The sequence below is a fragment of the Dysidea avara genome, chromosome 1 (assembly GCF_963678975.1).
Source record: "Dysidea avara chromosome 1, odDysAvar1.4, whole genome shotgun sequence".
Lineage (NCBI taxonomy): Eukaryota > Metazoa > Porifera > Demospongiae > Dictyoceratida > Dysideidae > Dysidea > Dysidea avara.
The window spans coordinates 11645463-11662545 of record NC_089272.1 but is presented as its reverse complement, the minus strand read 5'-3'; the positions used below and the strand labels follow the sequence as shown (position 1 = coordinate 11662545).

The 17083-nt window shown below is 36.8% G+C and overlaps 1 protein-coding gene and 2 long non-coding RNA genes across 24 annotated transcripts in view; 2 read left to right on the top strand and 1 right to left on the bottom strand.

Annotated features, from left to right (window-relative positions):
• LOC136256548 (uncharacterized) overlaps window positions 1–15665 on the top strand; it is a 98011-nt gene extending 82346 nt beyond the window's left edge. The window contains exon 3 of the long non-coding RNA XR_010701538.1: window positions 15453–15665. This is a non-coding gene — a long non-coding RNA (uncharacterized lncRNA). The remainder of the gene's footprint in view (window positions 1–15452) is intronic.
• The window catches only part of LOC136256393 (AMP deaminase 2-like), a 331896-nt gene that overhangs the window by 111089 nt on the left and 203724 nt on the right, over window positions 1–17083 (bottom strand). The gene's annotated exons all lie outside the window — the stretch shown is intronic.
• Window positions 1–17083, top strand: part of LOC136256555 (uncharacterized) — a 294555-nt gene that overhangs the window by 251413 nt on the left and 26059 nt on the right. The window lies entirely within an intron of this gene.

Genomic DNA, 17083 nt, shown 5'->3' with positions numbered 1-17083 from the left:
TCTTCACTACAAAGCACGTGAGTTATGTGTTTTCTTGTAAGGTTTTTAGATGTTTGGGTTGAAGGGAAAGAAGGCTTTCATATGGCATATAGCGTTCCGTGCTAATTAATGGGTGGGGTGCTCACATATCGTGCAAAGATAGTCATTTTGTTTTTATCATATCCTTCTGAGCATTGTCGGTAGTGGGTGACTTGTCGGGCTTTGCAAGAAATGCTTTGATTTCCTCACAAAATTGCAAAACCTTATCTGCTATCACTTCTGCCTTCAGCACATCATTTTCATGTATATGAATGTTAAAATTTCTTCATCAAAGTCTCTTAATACCAGCTCCTTAGGTTGAAATGAATTTCTTTCATTTTGGAGAGAGCATTTTAGTAATGGGCATCCAGACACACCATATACAAATATACAAATTAGCAAGCGTGTTCTGTGTAGTAGCTGATATTTACTGAGCCAAGTGACAGTGTAGAACAGCATAAACATAAAGTGTGAACATATGGACAACTTATTATGTATGTTACAAAGTCATTGTCTGGATCTTGTGGGTCATTTAGCCAGAGAAGTCTAGTCCAGCCATTATCATCTTCAAGATGTGTAATGCTTTCTTTATATCTGTGCAAATTACTGCAGATTAAAGCCAGAACCCTAATACCGATACAGCACAAATTATTCATTGTATGTGAGTAGACAATCATTCATACTTGGTTGGTTCCTTGGTTGGTAGCAAATTCAGTCATACACTATATGAATCAGAGTGGTGGACAAGTCTTTGAGAACAACATGGTGTGGAATGTATTGTCATCTTAAGGTGCTGATTTGGTGCTGTACTTTCTTGATAAAGCCACAGTGCTTCTGATCTGCAAGGATGTCATTGTACTTAAAGAGTAAAGGAGGATTTTGTGCCAGTTTTTGAGCTAGTGCTCTATCATGAGTTTAAAATTTGTGGGGAGTTTGGCTGTCCTTAGACAGGAAGGGGGTCATTGCAAAAAATTACCTGTCAAATGTACAAAACTGTATTTGGTGTTAAGTAGAAAACTGTTCATGAAAATTAATTATCTTTGGGTTTAATTCTTGTATTTCCTGAACTGCTCCTGATTGAGAGATTGGATTGGTTGTTCTGCCATTGTGTTAGTCACTACCTTCCCTTGGGTAGATGTATCCAGTTGACCAGCAAGTAGATAACCCAGTTTGGATACTACAGCAGTTGGACTGTTGCCGCTGATCACATCGTCCTATACAATGCTCCATTATTGGTCAGCTCCAATCACAAGGGTGATAGAGAATTGTTCTGTTGAAGAAATCAGATTAGCCAAACGTATTCCATTGAGATAAGGGAAGCTAGTAATTGATTTATTAACCACTGTGTGTTTTGGTGCAGCAATAGTAGGACAGTTAATGGAATCAGTTGGCTGGAGATAGCTGTCAACAGTCAAATAACTACTTTTGTATGCAGAAAGCCCCTCTAAAAATACTTGTTTGTTGCTAGTATTTAAATAATAGTTAGACACACAGAGCCTTTCAGGTTTCAAAATTATTTTAAGCCATGGCTCATTCATGTATCTTTGCTGCTGCTTGTTGTACCTTCTCAGCTGCTTGTAACAAGAGAAATGTAGCATTCATGAATAGAGCAAGCCCTCTGTAGCTTGTAATGACACTAACTATCCAGTTAAACACCCATGCGTTGCCAATGTTACAGGCATGTAATTGTTGTTTTGTGTTACCCCAGATACAGGGATCTATTGAGACATAACCAAGGGGTCTAGTAGCCAATGAAATTTGAGTATTTCAACTTGCTGTGGTCTAAAACGTTGTATCCCTTTTAAACAGATTTTAGACTCCATAATGACAAAAATAAACCTACTAAGCAGTGATCATTGCCTCTTAAAATATACAGCAACTACCAAGAAAATCTGCACTCCTTTACCACCTACAACATAGCCTGTTTGTGCCCCTCCCCTTGCCAGTTCCTGCATCTGTCCCTGTTGTTTTCACTGTAAAATTATCAAAAATTATTGCTTGCTTTCTGAATGTATCCAGTGAAATGATATGCTGAACCTTAGTATTTAGTATGTACTGTATAGAGGTGTATGATTATCTAGATATATCCGATTATCAAGATATCGTAAGACTTATCGAGATAAGGATGATAGGTTTATTTCTCTTGATAACAGTAAACTTCCGTAAATTACTTGTATACCAAAGATTATCTGATAGTGTAGTCACCTCCTGGGAGCTTCAACTCTCCTACCACTTGGAAACATTGTTAAAACTAACATTTTTCACTTTTTTTTTACTCTTCAAATTGCAATTTGCTCACATTAAAATATTGACAGTTAACTACAACAAATAATAGTTTCAATTATCAAGATATGTTAGATAATAAAGATAAGTTTAAAAGAAATATCGAGATATGTCTAAATTTGTCATCGCACACCTCTAGTACTGTACATATGGTAAACATTCATTGATATTGTTTTGTATGTTTAATTTTAAATCTATCACATTCTGTATTAAACTAGTATGTTAAAAATTATTAATTTTAAAAGTGAAGTAGTGATCCAAGCAATAAAAAGTAGTGAAACAAGAGAGATGATAGATGGTATTACAGCATACTCATAGGAAAATATCTACATTGGCATGTTATTATGAACACTTAGTTCAATGCCAAGGTAGGGATATTCCCACCAAACTATGCTGTAATACCATCATTCATCTCTTGCATTTTATTGCTTGGATCCCTACTTCATTTTAAATCAAGACTCATGGTAGTGAGTCACGTGGCCAGTGAAGCAGAAACATGCGCTGCAGCAATAAATGAAGCGACCACTACATGTGAGGATTTTACAGGAACGAACGTTGTCAAATTTGGCTTTCCTGTAACTCACCCGTCACTTACGCTATCCCTCTGAAACTCTAGAGTTGAACTCATCGTGTTATTAGTAACTACCACACAAACAGTGAAGCAAATCCATGCTGCCTGTTTTGAGATCGAGATTGCCGACATCAAAGGGTAGGTTTGGTTTTTTTGTATTTTTTTATCACATGTAGTTAGACGCAACCACAGGTGTATGCCTTGCATTCCTTTGTGCATTCCAAACATTGATTGCCCTGCTATCGCTTCAGTACTCTCTCGATCGCCTCAATATTCACATCATTGATTTCACCATACATCATTACCCTACAGTCATAATTTCAGCACCAAATGAAGTTTTAGTCGTCCTCAGTCAACCTAGAGGCCAAATACTAAACCCATGTTGTTGTTTTCTGCAATACTCGCTTGGTACATAGGGCAATGTGTCTTTAAACTGTTCTAAAAGTTTTGTTGAGATTGAAACATATGTTTTAAAGAATGGCTAGTTTGAAATTTGAATTTAGTCACCCTCACGTAATTTGCTCTTTGTAAGAATTTAACTCGGAATTTGAAGAATGACACAGAACGCAACTACGGTCACTGGTTATTGATGAACTGGGCTGTGTGTAGTTAATTAGTGCATATAGCCATAAAGAAGTGTGCTGCATGCTATCATTCGATTTGAAATTTGAATTCAGTTGTACATAATTTGCTCTCTAAGGGCACGGCTTCAAGAATGACACAAAGCACAACTGCGGTTACCAGTTGTTGACACAAGCTGTGAGTAATTAGCACATGTAGCTAGCCTAAAAGGAAGTGTGCAAAACCACCTGATAATTTACAATTGTCACCATGCATTTTATAACACCCCCACACAAAATTACGCATGTAATTACAACATACAGAGGACACATGAATACCAAACAGTTTTCACAACAATAATACGTATCTATGAATTGTGCAATAATGACTGTGATACAACTGCTATGAAAATTTTCTCCAGTGGCCAGCAAGTCTCACACGCTGGCATGCATATTCATCCAAACACAATGGGAGTAACGAGTAAGTGCAATGACATCAAGTTGGTATGACTCCATTTGTAGAATCCAGATGAGTGAGTGTGGCTTCAGTATGTCTAAACAGTTAACAAACATTTCTGTTACAAATATGTATGTACTATATAGAGTTGCAATATAATAGTATAGTATTTAAATGCAACAATACATAGTCTCCATTACATCACTATCAAACGACACTAAATTGAGGATATTATTGCATCTCTAGTATGTACACTCCATCAGTACAACCTGTCTTAATGGCCACCAGTATAGAAAGACAACCTCTTTCAAAAAGCCAATTCCAAATTGAGAATTTATACACTGCTACCTGTTTATTGAGTGAAGGTGGCAATAAACAAGTTCCACTGTAATTTATACACGTGATCCGATGCTGTATATTCTGTCAGTGAATGAGATCCACTTGGCCAGGACAAAATGTGACCCAAATGTCCTGGATCATCCACACTCAACCCACTTACGACCCAGTGGCACAATGGAACTGAGTATTCATAGAGAATACAATAATATTTATTTCTAAGATGTGTCGACACATTACAACACATTACAACACGTGCATACAAGACATGCTATGTACCGTTTTAGCATTTCAAGTCACCACATTATGTACGGACGAGTCAACAATACTTCATAGTACCCATCAGTAAACCTGAAGAAGAAAAGTTATGAAAAATAAAAATGCATATAAGTACAGTGAAATCTCAGTAATAGGGCAAGCTCTGGGACCAAAAATTTTGGCCTGAATAACAAGGTGGCCTTATTACTGAGATCAATCAGATCATAAAGTACTGTTTAGCTATGTTTGGGACCTACTAGAGGTGGTCAATATAATAAGGTGGTCTTATTAAAGAGGTGGCTGCTAAGTGAGGTTTCACTTTATGTACCGTTAACAATGGTTAACAATATACACTGAAACCTTACTCAGTTCATGTTATGTCCAACCTTGTGGCAGATTGCTCTGTGCACAAAATGACACATTCAGGGATTGTATTTAGATGGATGATAAAGTAAAGCATTGTGACTTAAATACTCATGATGTGTCACTGCTAGGCAGTACCTGATATGGCTACCATATATACGGTACTGCCAAAGTGCAACATCTTACTCGCTCACATGCACAATTTTGCTCAAGATTTTAAAGATTGATAATTAAGGAGTGTGGCAACTGTTTCGCTTGCAAGACTGTGTGGCAGCTGTTTCCCTCACGAGCCAAAACAATTGCCACTCCCCTAAATTAGTGATTTTTAAAATCTCAAGCAAACTTGCATGTGCAAGCGAGTGCGACATTGTACTTGAGCAGTACTGTACCTGAGTAAACCAGATAAGTAGGTGCAGTAAGATGGTTACTTTTAGGTGAAATTTTCTTGGCTTATAATAAGCAGGTACCTACTTTAGCAAGGCACTGATTTAACCATATAAATGTCTCACAGGAGAATTTAAAAGTTGGCTTTAGAGAGGCAGCCTTCTGTACAAGTGGCCACCAAGACAGGTCCACTGTGGATGAAAGCCAGGCATTACATATTTGGTATTTCATGTGTTGAAGACATTCCAGGGCTTCTGGTAGTCTGAAATCTCACTGCAGTTTACTCAGGCAGTGTTGTGGTCACCACTAAACCATCGGAATGCTGTGTTATATTTGTCTTATGCTTGGCTACTATATAGTAGAACTGAAACGGATACTCTGAAAAATGTATATCCTATGGATAATGACTTCATCACTTTCTTCATCAGGAGCTTATATGGATCAAAAGTTAAAATTTTTACACTTTGGGCTGACAGTACGTCTGAAGCAGTGCTTTTGGTGCTCTAACAGATTGGCTGCCCCCTTGCTGCCAGCACTCACTGTCTCATATGCTGTCACACACTAAATCCATCTCTATAGCCAGTAGAACAGCATGCTCCTTACCAATTGCTTAAGGCCGCAAAATCTTGCCGGAAATGCAGCTACCTCCTTAATAAACTAGGTCAGAAAATTTGTCCCTACCTGAATCATGACCAGTTTTCACTGTACTATTAGTGATTAGCGATCATGAAGGATTATTTATTACGAAACTAAGATATACATATGCTTCAACCTCCAAATATAGCAGTAAAATTTTCACTCTAGTCCAAAGTCGCTAATCGCCTCTTACAATTAAGTTTTACAACAGAAATACATGTATAGTTCAACTAACCAATTGTCTCTCAGTGGCACTAAATCCCTTCAACATGAAAACACAACCTTCAGGTGATGAGACAACAGCCTTAAGACATTAAGAATCTCGCAAAGATTACAGCCTATTCTGGTGTGCTTATTTATTAGTAATATAAACTTTGAAGGCGTTTATTTAAAACACTCAACAGGACATGATTACGTACCCCTCTATTGTCTCTGTACATACTTGCCATTTCTCTACCATTCTCATTTCATTTCACAAGAGCTCATACTAATATTGGCATGGGCATGGATTCTCCGCTTGAATTAGTCAATGATTGAAATACTCTAATAGAGCAGTCAATCACTCTAATGGAACAGTCATGTTTCTACAAAGTGCTGTATTTTTATATTGTAATAGCTGTAAGTAGGCTTGCGTTGATTATGCCGGCATAATTTATGGCATAATAGGGGATGAAAAGCATAAAGCATAATGCTGGAATAATGGAGCATAATCAGGAGCATAATGGGCAAATTTCCGCCACCATAAGTGTAACTTCTGCTATAACAGTCACAAAGTCAAGGGCTAACCTGTTTTGAATGGTGAAACAATTCCTGACAATGAGTAGTAAAATGTACTACAGTCTTCTCACTCACAAGTTTACACTCGTTGGAACCAGTCAGTGCTTTTCATTGTGGGTTTGAGTTTTATAGGACACATGCAATCATGTTCCAACTAGTACCAAGGCATGGCAAAGCAATTTATAGCTATATCTAATGTGTCTCATCATCTGATTTTGAATAAAATGTGATATGATGATTATGATTACTGTATTGAAAGTTCGATTGGAAGACAATAGCTAGCTACAAGAGAAGCTCTGATGATAATAATGTTAGTGATGAGTCAGCATACCTAGTGAATGTTTGGACATTGAAAATAGTGAAGTATCTGCAGGTCTGCAGTGAGGCTGAGGTTAATATCAAACCAGGAAAATATTTCAAGAAATCGAGATTCTCTAATAGTACAGTCAAACACTCTAATAGAACAGTCATCGCATGCAACAGAGAGAATGAGAACCATCAAGTGTTTACCCCAGGAGGTTAATATGTTCTTGGCATGGTGATGCAAATGCAAGTTGTGTAATATTATACTGAGCAGTTACTGTCCTTTGAATACCAATTGCTAAAACTCAGAAGATCTATCATAATATTATTTTTATCAATAATTGTTTGCATACAAAACTACAAAGACATTAGACAATAAAATGTCTATAGCTTCTAAGGGACTATAGATTCGCACCCAGATCCCAATTTCAAGCTATTGCTAATTTTTGTGTGATGAAGTTGAAGTGACACTTTTCATTCACGTTCTATCGTATGAAGAACTTCTCTTATGTAGAACAAAATTACAAAATAAAAGCATAATGCATTTCTGAAAAGCATAAAAACAAGCATAATAGGCAGAAAATTGGGGAAATGTCAAAAAGCATAATAGGCAAATTTTGGAGCATAATAGACTCAAGCCTAGCTGTAAGTAGCTAGTAATTTAAACAATATTAGACAGAAGTTGTAACTATGCTGTAACTTTTATTGCTTCGTTAAAGCTGTTTTGTGACTGCTCTATTAAAGTATCTTGATTGTTTTAATGCAGTACAAGATGGAGGGCAAAGTGTTACTAAGGGTTTACTAGTTAAAATGGGTGTTAGTTGACTGCAGTTGCATGCCACTAAAATCGAAGTTGTATTTTAATATTCTGTCACTGTAATCTGGGGTTTCTGTCAAAACCATGGAAACTCACCTACTGTTTACGATAGTGTATGCTTGTTCTAACAAAAAGTATTGAAATTCCATCCAAAAACAGCTTGTAGCTGTAAAAAAGTGCACGTCCAAGTAAATCAGAGTTAACTGCGATAAAAAGTAATGATATCATAATGCGGCCACATGCGAGATGTGCAAGTTGTAAAATTAATATTAGCTAATCAGATAATACAATATTATTATTAAAGTGTTAATGAGAACTATGTGATGTTACTAGTTTTTAAGTATGTGAGCATCTTCATAAATGCTATACAAATTTGGTTCTCAAGAAAGCATTGTATATAGATTCTCTGATAGCAATAAATAGTTTGAGTTTGGCCGCCTTTCCTGTATACAGCAAAGCTATAAACAAAGGAAAAGTGGCAACTCAAACTATTTATTGCTATCAGAGAATCTATACACATTGCTTTATTGAGAATCAAATTAGCGTGGCATTTATGAAGATGCTCACACACTTAAAAACTAGCAACATCACTTAGTTCTCATTAACCCTTTAACAATAATATTGTATAATCTGATTAGCTAATATTAATTTTACAACTTGCATATCTCGCACGTAGCCGCATTATGATATCATTACTTTTTGTCACAGTTAACTCTGCTTTACTTGGACGCACATTTTTTTGGATGGGATTAATAATTTTTAATATACTAGTTGTTTATAGCAGACAGGTACACAAGTGTGACTGTTCTATTAGGGTAACTGTTGTATTACAGTAGTTTACGTTAGCCAGGAGATGTACCACTATTTTATATTTTCATTGTGCTAGCATTATGAATCAGCTAGGGCAATAATAACGGGGTGTATAATCATGATAGATTATTAGATGATGTGGTCTCAGTGCTTGATAATTATTAATCAACAAAGATCATGTTAATTGATTAATACGCATGGCATTACACCTATCGTGAAATTACAGTTACCTACTGAGCGCAATGCCTTGATATGGTTTTATTGCAACAAGAAGATGAAGAGCCTGATTGAAAATAAAAGGAAAGACAAGGCGCAGAGAGTACAAGCTCATCGGAGCCCCAAAGGTACATCCCACTGATGAGTTTACTATTGTAGCTTAAAATGATAGCCATTCACTGCTTTGTTTGGGCTCTAGCCTTGCAACTGTGTCCAGGCAGTGAGACAGGCAGGCGGGCAGGCAAGGAGGCAGGAAGTGAGGCAAAAATTAGAGTTTTGGCAAGTTGTTTAAATTCTATTTCCAGCTACTCGTGTGGTATGCATCAAAACAAAGTTAACGTAGCCATAGCCATACTACAGTCATAGTACAAAGTTTTTACAATTATACTACAGTATGGGAGTAACCATACTACACAGTAATACGCTTCATACTATGGCTTAGTTCTACGCCTAACTACAAAAGTATTACGAATTATACATTTTGTCTATAGCTGTTCTAATTTATATTGTAGTATATATGTATTCAGATACAGTAACATTGTATTTCCTTCTCCATTCTGTAAGAAGTCAGGCAGCAACCCTGTATACGTGTGTAGCCGGTGGCATTATAGACAAGTGTCATGGCGTTACGACTCTACATCAGTTGAAGCGACTCCTCACGGATTCAGTTCAAGACACCTAGCACTGTTGTGTTGACAATTAGTGTTCCATGTTTTAATAGTTATGCATTGCAGCCTTTTGCATGTCAGATTGGTCATGCAGTGAAGGCATTTGGACATTAACTATCCTGTGATGAAAGTGAATTACAACACTGGGACATTAGCTATAAGGTAACTAGCTATAAATGTCTATTTTTTACAATCACACTGTAATCATCATAAAATTGTTATTACTCTCAGTTTATACAACAGCCAAAGCTTCCCAGTATAATAGTTTCCTGGTGACATCACTGTGTTGTGTTGGGTACAAGCTGTCCTCATTACTGTTTACTTTGCTTGTGCCAATACTGGGACTTGCGCTGGAAGTTCCCTATGACTGTTTGCATGCTTGTTAGCTAATTTCACACGTAGTGCAATAATTGCATGTACTGCAATTTGTAACAACTTATGCTCATACAAACAACCCCCTACATAGCTACAATTCAGCCACGCACGCAGTGTGGATTGTATACTGTACAATGATGATAGCACCGTGTATGTCTTAAACTTAACTCTTCCAAGTACCCATTTAAAGAATAACTTTACAGCGTATACCCTATTTATTCCAAAAATGGCAGTATTTATATCTGGCTGTAAACTGAATAGAAAACTACGTCAATGTCCTAGAATTAATTGTAGTGTTCATTTGGCTCAATACTGGTTAGGCCTTTATCTATATTACAAGCCGTATGGATGCTGTGCTCAGTGCTAAGCTATACACCTCACCGTGCTACCTCGCCTAGTAATTACAGACCTTATGTACACATGTAGCCAGCTAACTACAATAAAATATTCAATTATCATGCAGTACGATAGTACTGTATAGTAGGAACCACAAAAGAGTAGGCGTGGCCCACAAAGTAACATCGCCCAAAAACCAGCCTTAATTTTCCCAGATGACAATGAGGCAGTATTGGTTAGGTAAACCTAAGCCCAAAACAAGCTTTCAGATGAACCCGAAAAGCTTTCAACAAGTTGCTACGGAATTTAAAAAAATTATATTACGGAATTTTCTACTGACTGACTGACTGCCTGAATGATTAACTGACTGCCTGACTGTAGCTTCCCTTCGAAATGGAAATCCTCCTTATTTCTCATAGTGGCTATTTTGATTGATTTCAGAGGTGCTTTTCGAGCAGTTCTTGAATCGTACTGCTGTGTAACTAGTTGAACATAGCTGACAATGAAGCATGATGGATACTTTGCTTTTCAGAAGATAATAGATATAGCTGGGGAATGCAGCAACATTTCAGATGCAGTATTATGCGTGGGTTCACCAGTCATATTCATTATTTACAAAAAAAATAACAAACAATTACACAAAAAATGGAATTTTAAACTAGAGTAGGGACCATAGCACATTGATAAAAAGTACTGAACAAGCTGGAGAAACGCGAGATATTAGATCACAGTAAAACAATAAGAAGTGCTATATCCCTACCATGCTCAAATACTTTTTTTATCAATGTGCTATGATCCCTACTCTAGTTGAAAATTCCAATATTTGTGCACTTGTAAAGATAGGTAAGCACAAACAAAAGTTTATAAACGTGTGTTATCAGCAAAAATAGTGATTGCTTGAGGACGAGGTGTACATCGGGATTTCTGAGGGGATTTCAGCTCAAAGACACCTGTGTAGCTATTAGAACAAACACATAACACACACACATTAGTTTATACATACTCTGAAAGTGTGGCTAGTAGTTCATATAAGAGCATCTTATAGTTTTCAATGTCCTACCATAGACAGAGTTACTTCCTTCCATGTGAAATCACCAAACGCTAGGGAATTTAGGGCCCAAATGAACTTGGATTGTCAGGGTTCGAATATTCATCAACTAAAATTCATGAATCTTTCGAACTTTTAATAAATGGAGCTGGTTCTTGTTTACAAATTATAAATCACAGCCTATTAAAGGTTAAATGCATGTCTCAAAAGTTTGCAACACACACATGCAGTTGTACTGACTCAACCAACAGTTTCACTGAGAAAACTTCAAATTGAATACCACAAGTAAAAATGCTTGTGGTTACTCAATTAAGCCACTAGGTAAATCATTTCAAACACGTATTGTTCTTGGGGGAAAAAAGCTATAATTTTGTAATAATCACAATTGGTAAAAGGTATAATGAAATGTAGAGGGTGGTACTAATGGGTAGATTGTTGGGTTCTGGTGAAGTAAGGTGGTAGCTGTACTGCTGTAAGATGATAATTATTAGATTTGTAAACATGTGTAGTCTTGATATGTGTCTACAAGTAGTTAAAGTGTGCCATTGTAGTACTTCCAGCATAGAAATAACAGAGCTTGACCAGTTATAATTAGACATTGTCCATCTTACAGCTTTTCTCTGTTCCTTTTCGAATTCATTAATGTCTTTAGGCAAATGTGGATCCCACACTGTAGAACAGTATTCTAGAATAGGACAAACCGTAGAACTGGTTTTGGTAGATAGAGAACATATGTATAGGTTTCTTCTATGGTTATTTGATGTGAGGAGAGAAGTAAATTTTACTGTCAAGCGTTACTCCTAGAAACAAATGTCCAGAAATGGTTTGTAATAGTTGATTCTTAATTAAGTTAATATGCTGGTTGTAATTGTGATGGTACATTGATGTACTGGAATGAACCTTTGCTAATAAAGTTCACAATGTCTCATACTTCCAATGTTATCACAAATGTGCAGAATGTTCTTTGATGTCTGAAGATTACTATCTGGAATAAAACCTGCAGCAGTGATACTAGCAGTTCCGTAAAACATGTCATTAAATAGACTTTTCTGCCTAGGCTACATTATATAGGGAATAAAATATGTCAAAAGCACTAAATTTCCTCTACCGTGGTGTAGGCATTAAATAAGTCTACAAGTACTAAATCTCCATTACATTAGTATAGACATTATGTAATGTGATAGCACTAAAATTTTCTGGGAACACAGTAGCAGCTAACAGAATTCCCATGTTAATCTTTTAGTTTGACCACAAAGAGCACTGTGACCTAACTACTTACACACATTACAATGTTTGCAGGCATCACAGAAATGAAACAAGGTCTACACCTGCAGCTATTCCAAGAGTTCATTGCCCATAAAGTATAATGGAACCATGACTATGGAACAGGTTATTACTTCGTGATTAATGTCTGGATAGAATAACATAGATATCAGTAATAATTACTGTTCATTTAACTGTACATGAATCGTAATTTGAAATGTGTAAGTGACAATGCGTCTGTTTTCACCAGTTATATTCAATGGTTGTTGTACAAGGAAAGTGTAGTAAGGACCCAAGATAACTTCATCTCTCTCTTGAAAGAAGTGAAACAAACATGTTGCCACACCTTTGGGAATAAGCTTGGCAATACCAGAACTCTATCCAGAGTACAATATAACGGTCAGCCCTCGGCCATTTTCCGACCAAGTGATGCTGTTGACCGATCAATGTAGCCGTTGGTCGGCCATTTGTGCCGATCAAATTTTTTACAACTGTAATTCTTTATTAGTCTTTATAACATGTAATATTATAGTTATTATTATTGTCGTATCGTTAACTTTCCTTACCGAAGCTATTTAATCACTACGTGAAGTCTCGATCCCGTCAAAGCATCGACTCGATGCGCATGCGTAAGCTAGAGCACTGCACCTCGTATTTGCCCAAATTATCGATTGTGGGTTACTGTCGATGTTGTGAAGAAGCAATCACTACACTGACTACATGAGTGGCGCCTTCCAAGAGAAGAAAAGAAAGTAATATTTGCGAAGTGGAGGTACGATATTAAGTATAAGATGGCCATTTCGTAGTTATAATCTGTAGAGATGCAGTGGCTGGAGAAAGTGGAATGAGAGTCACGTGATAAAAGTGTTCTGCACACGGAAAGTTCGAGAGTAAGTTTTGATCTATTGCTATACACAAGAGAAACTTTAGCAATAGCTAGTTGATAATTCAATCTGTACTGACTCAACACCACTTGTAACAAAGCATTTAGCCTAGCTAAGTCTACAAACTGGCTGTACAATACATTGATTCATAGTTTTTTGTTTGTAAAATATGTATGCAGCAACACAAATTTGTACAAGTATTACTAATAAACAATTAATTCTCTGTAAAATGCATGTGCATAAAGTTCAGTGATAAGTAGCTGAAAGTGGTCTCAGATTCAATCTCAGAGTGATCCTTTTTAAACAATTTCCTGGGGGGGCATGCCCCCAGACCCCCCTAGAAGGCTTGTGCTTCGCACTGCGGGGTGTGCTTCGCACACTAGGATAGTACACCTCTATCTTATGGCCATGCAATTTCAGAAATGACCAATCAAATTTACTTTTGATTGGCCATTCTGTCCTAGCAATAATTTTCCCTTATATTGTACACTGCTATCATTAGCCATTTTGCTTTAACGCTATCATGTTTTCACTTACTGTAGTGGCCAAATACAGCAACCATTAACAATAGCACACAGTAAATGAACAGTTACTGAAATATTTGTGTAACTCTCTGCAATCATTAATCACAGGGTAATATGCCATTAACACTCTTGGTTACTATTGTATACTCTTGGTATAAGGACCTATTTTATTGTTTAACTGTGATTTAATACCATGCGCTACTCCAGCTTGTTTCATTACTTTTTATTGATTTGCTATGGTCCCTACTCTAGTTGAAAATTCCAATTTTTTGTGTACTTGTAAAGATAGGTAGGTATAAACAAAAGTTTATAAACATGTGTTATCAGCAAAAATAGTGGTTGCTTGAGGACGAGGTGTACATCAGGGATTTCCAGGGGAATTTCAGCTCAAAGACACCTGTGTAACTATTAGAACAAACACATAACACACACACATTAGTTTATACATACTCTGAAAGTGTGGATAGTAGCTCATAGAATAGCATCTTATAGTTTCTGATGTCCTGCATAGACAGAGTTAGTTCCATGTGAAAATCACCAAACACCTGTGTAGAGAGAAACAATACAGCATAGCAAGAATAAAATAACTACATAGCTAGCTAGCACTGAGCATACAATGATCAGCTACCTACCCAACTAAAATGTACGTGGCATAGCATGATCGTAGTTTCCATTCCACTACTTTGTACTAAATGTTGTAGTACGATGTCAAACTACGATACTTTTTACTGCTGCTATTGTTAAACTTCAACTACATTTGTGGTATGGTGCGTGGGTATGTCAAAGGCTATCACCAGTGTTACAAATCAGTTGTAAACCAGTTTACAAATAATTGTAACATGGCTATGTACCTCGTTTGGCCACACAGTCTGACCACTAAGTAGTTCAATGACTTTTAAACAAAACCAAATACCAGACCCACACAGGAAGTCACAGTACAAGGTTAATATATCAAGGACTGACAAGGAGGTAAATCATTCTTTATGAATAAACACGCAACAGTGCACTCATCTGAATGAATGGGGAAGCAGTACAAATGCTGGGCTGTATTGGTATCTGTATACCACCCGCACATTTACCAATAAATTAAGCTAACCAAGGCTATTATAGTGCTGCACCACTCAACAATCAATATCAGACACTTCAGCTACACCCATCTAAATGATCCGAAACAGACAAGCAGTACAATGACTGGAGTGATTGGCATCAATAATGGCACCTAGTTGTTCGTACATGACAAACACGCTACCAATGAATAAACTAGCTATTTTTATACTGTAAATTTAGACTTGCACAATTGTGTCAGATTTGGTCACAAATATTATAGTATACAAAACTTTGTGAATCACTTTAATAGAGTATGCGCCTGTTGACAAAATAGTCTAATAAAACGGTCGTTTTGGCATTTGGATAATCTACTGTCCGCTGTATCTGTAGTGTGAGCCTTTTATAATAGGCATAGTACATGTGTAACTACTGTATAGATAGCTACTGTGTATATACAGTGTTAGTTGTATACAGTATGGTATGAATAATTATACAAATGTATGTTTTACTATCTATAGAGAGGGCAGAACATACTACATATTGCAGTAGAAAAGGACAGTTTTGAAGTTGCCAAGTGGATTATAAACCAAAATGTTGTTCCTGTGGATAGTACTGATAATGTGAGTGTAACAGTGTTTGTGGTAGAACTGTATGTATGTACGTGTGTATGTAGTAACAATTTTTGTTAATTTATAACTGATGTTTAAAAGTTGCTATGCCTGTATAATTGTGGTTTGATTTCTACGTAATGTACTATTATTTATTTAATTTATTTATTATAATTTTACTGGACACTGGACAGACAAATAGTGTCTGATGCGTTCAAGGGGCCAGTCCAAAAGAATACATTACAATCATACATATTACTTCTACAGTGATATTTGCTATAGAAAGTTGTCAATCAAAGAGTCGAGTTAATTATTGCTTGTAGCTTGGATTTGAACAGGGGTAGAGTGTTACTTTCAATTAAATCACTAGGTAAATCATTTCAAGTCTTACACTCGAACTGACTTTTTTTATTGTCTATTGCAAGCAGAAATGTATTCACAGTTTTTTTTTGCGGCTCATCTTGCTTTAGGGAAGTATCATGCCCATGACATTCATACTTGGAAAGGGGGCAGTTGTGATTGGGGGGCAGTTGTGATTCTCATGGTATGAAGGCTTGCTGTTGTAGTAATTGCAAAGGTGACACTATAGAGTGTAAGTGTAAGGATTACCACTCGAAGAACCCTCTGACATGTCCATTTCATGCGCTTGCTTGTGAGGTTGAGTGTTTTAACCGTGCATCACAGGCCCCACAAATTATTCATACCGAAATGGGGCGATGCTATTCAAACTACCCAGAGGCCAGTCACAATGTTCTAGTAAGGTATCGGTCAAAGGACAAATACCACCACAGCATTCACTACATACTAAGCACCAACATGGGCTTAATGCAAGCCAACATGACCTGGCTAAACAAGAAATATGGGATGTCTTATCTGTAGTGTGAAGCTAGTTGTTGTGTTACTCGCAGTTATTACCAAGAGCCAGTTAGTTAACACAATAAATAGCAGAATGATAAATAGTAAGTACAACACACAATATATAGAGACAACCATACAACTACACATGATGTCATACATCATTACAGTATAAGTCAATTATAGCTAGCTAATACATTACACTTAGAAGGTTACATACAAAGTATGTGTGTGCATGTTGTTCAGTATTGGATCACACCACATCTCCCTTTCTTAAGTCTTAAGAATAGTTAAGTCTTTCAGGTGGTCTAATCTGTGTGCCAGTTTGAGATCTAGTGATTCGTCTGTCAGGATCACTTGTTTGGTGTGTATTAATTGTAGTTGTTTCGTCAGTAAGTCGTTCTGTAATATGAGATCGGTTCCTTCTAACTTTGCCGGATGGTGTGTCGACAATGTATGATCTTGGTGTGGTAGAGTTTGAAGTGATTGTACCTGGCACTTGTTTACCTTGGGAGTTTACCCATACATCTGTGTCTGCTGGAAGCTGTGCTGCAGATCTTACTCTATGGCGGCGATCATATTGCTCTTTCTGCTGTTCCTTATACTGCCTGTCCTTCTCTGCAAAGCCTTGTAGATGTGGCCAGTAGTTGGTTTGCAACTTGTGGTACATCTGGTCTCAATCGTCG